At 39.9% G+C, this 2,343-nt stretch overlaps 1 pseudogene; it reads left to right on the top strand.

Annotated features, from left to right (window-relative positions):
• The first annotated feature begins 1,120 nt into the window (after positions 1 to 1,120).
• LOC130860932 (olfactory receptor 8B3-like) lies at positions 1,121 to 2,031 on the top strand (annotated as a pseudogene).
• The last annotated feature ends 312 nt before the right edge of the window (positions 2,032 to 2,343 follow it).

Consider the following 2,343-nt stretch of genomic DNA (forward strand, 5'->3'; position numbering starts at 1 on the left):
CTTTGTTCCCTTTTATACATATAATCTACTTTCTAGGGAAAGGACTGAGGAAGCGTCTAGCCTATTTTTAACCAAGTGAATTACATCATTACACGCACATTAAATCTGTGTCTAATCAAGTAGCAAGTGTGATAATAAAAGGCTATATTTTTCTCTGCCTCTTGAAAAGACTGAAAATAATCAGAAAGTGTAGGAGCTCACAAAGATTTCTAGGGCAAATGTCAAGGCTGTCTCCTCTTGGAATCAAAGGAATCAAGGCTCAAGCAGCTGAAATTGCATTTCCAGTACCACCTGGGTAAATACAAAGGCTAAGGGAGTCAGCCCTGAGGTTTTCTGAACTAAGGAGGGTGAGTTTTGAATTCAGTTTACAATATTGTGCTCCTTGTTTTGAGATGAAAGTCCAGGAACATAATATATGCCCATTCTTTCTCATTTTGTGCAGTTGTGAGACTCAAGTGAAAATGGAGGAAGAATCAGTTGGAGAGGGATCAGAGAATGTTTAGAGACATTAGGGGGCTCATAAGATATATCAGTCAGGAAGTCTCCTCCAGGCAGATAGAACTCTTACTTTTCTATCTTTGTGGCTTTTATTCTGAGACACGGGGAGCAACTTAATTTCTCACAGATTCTGGTCCCCTCATCTTGGGTTGGAAACAGTGTTTTTGGTTCCTACATCTGATCTAATCTGCATTAGTGGCGAGCACCAGCTTGCAAGTGTCACTACCTCTAATTTTGCTGGTGATGGAATATTTCAAGTGAATGAGGAAATGTTGAGATGAGAGGAGAACAATTCTCCTGATTCATCCCTCTTCCCCCTTGGTTTTTCCAGCAGTACCTTTGCATATGGCAGCACTGGCCTTCCCTCTGGAGGCTGGGTTTGTGATATCCTTTGCTGTATTTAGCTTATAGAAGTTCTAATAAAGGGCAAGTCCACATCACTCTGCATCGTGATAATGGTAAAGGCAGATTCTAATGCGAAAAGGTTGGGATAGTGTCAGGCATTCACAGTATAGATACTCTTTCATAGGGTGAGACATTGTGGGAAAAGCTGAGTTGTTCTCTAATGGAACACTTTTCTCCTGTGTCCACAGATTCTCTTAGAGAAGAATGGCTTCCAGAAATGTCTTTTGTGAATGAATTCATTCTGTTGGGATAAACAAACCAACCAGATCGCCAACTCTCACTGTTCTTCCTGTTCCTATTAATGTATGTGGTCATTGTGATTGGAAATTTAAGCTTGATAACCCTAATTGTGAGAAATTCACATCTACACACCCCCATGTACTTTTTCCTCTTTAACTTGTCCTCCATGGACCTCTGTTATTCTTCTGTGTTTACACCCAAAATGCTGATTAACTTCATATCAAAGAAGAATATTATTTCTTACATTGGGTGCGTGACCCAGCTCTACTTTTTCAGTTTTTTTGTCATTTCTGAATGCTACGTGCTGATCTCAATGGCCTATGATCGCTATGTGGCTATTTGTAACCCACTTTTGTATAATGATGTCTGTCCTCTAAAGTGTGTTCCAGCCCTATGCTTGCTTCATACTTGATGGCATTTTCTGGTGCCATGGCTCACACTGGATGCATGCTGAGACTGACTTTCTGTGATGCTAACATTATAAACCATTATTTCTGTGATGTCCACCCTCTGCTCCAGCTCTCCTGCAGGAGCACCTACGTCAATGAGCTGGTAGTTTTCATTGTGGTGGGCATCAACATCCTTGTGCCCAGTCTCACCATCTTTGTCTCTTATGGTCTCATCCTCACCAGCATCCTCCACATCTGTTCCATGGAGGGCAGGTCCAAAGCCTTCAGCACTTGCAGTTCCCACTTACTTACTGTTTCTCTGTTCTTTGGATCATGTACATTTGTTTATCTTAAACCATATTATGCTGGGTCTATGGATGAGAGAAAAATCTCTTCTCTCTTTTACACCAACGTGCTTGCCATGATGAACCCTTTAAACTTCAGCTTGAGAAATAAAGATGTGAAAATTGCTCTGAGAAGAACTCTGAGTAGGGGATAGTTTTGATTAGAAACAGTATCTCTCTGTGCAGATAGACACAGGGCAGGAAGGTTCTTTTTTTTTTTTTTTGACAGTGTCCAAACTTTTTAGTTATTTAAGTTTTTTAGGTGAAATTTCTATAACATAAACTATACAAATCAATGGTATTCAGTACATTCAAATGTTGTGCAACTAGTATCACTTCTGTCCATAACTTTTTTTAAGCTCTTTATTGGAATATAATTGCTTTACTCTTTTGTACCAGCTTTTGAGGTACACCAAAGTGAATCAGCTGTATTTATACATGTATACCCATATCCCCTCCCTTCCATG

Source organism: Hippopotamus amphibius, chromosome 9, assembly GCF_030028045.1.
Source record: "Hippopotamus amphibius kiboko isolate mHipAmp2 chromosome 9, mHipAmp2.hap2, whole genome shotgun sequence".
In the NCBI taxonomy this organism is placed as follows: Eukaryota; Metazoa; Chordata; class Mammalia; order Artiodactyla; family Hippopotamidae; genus Hippopotamus; species Hippopotamus amphibius.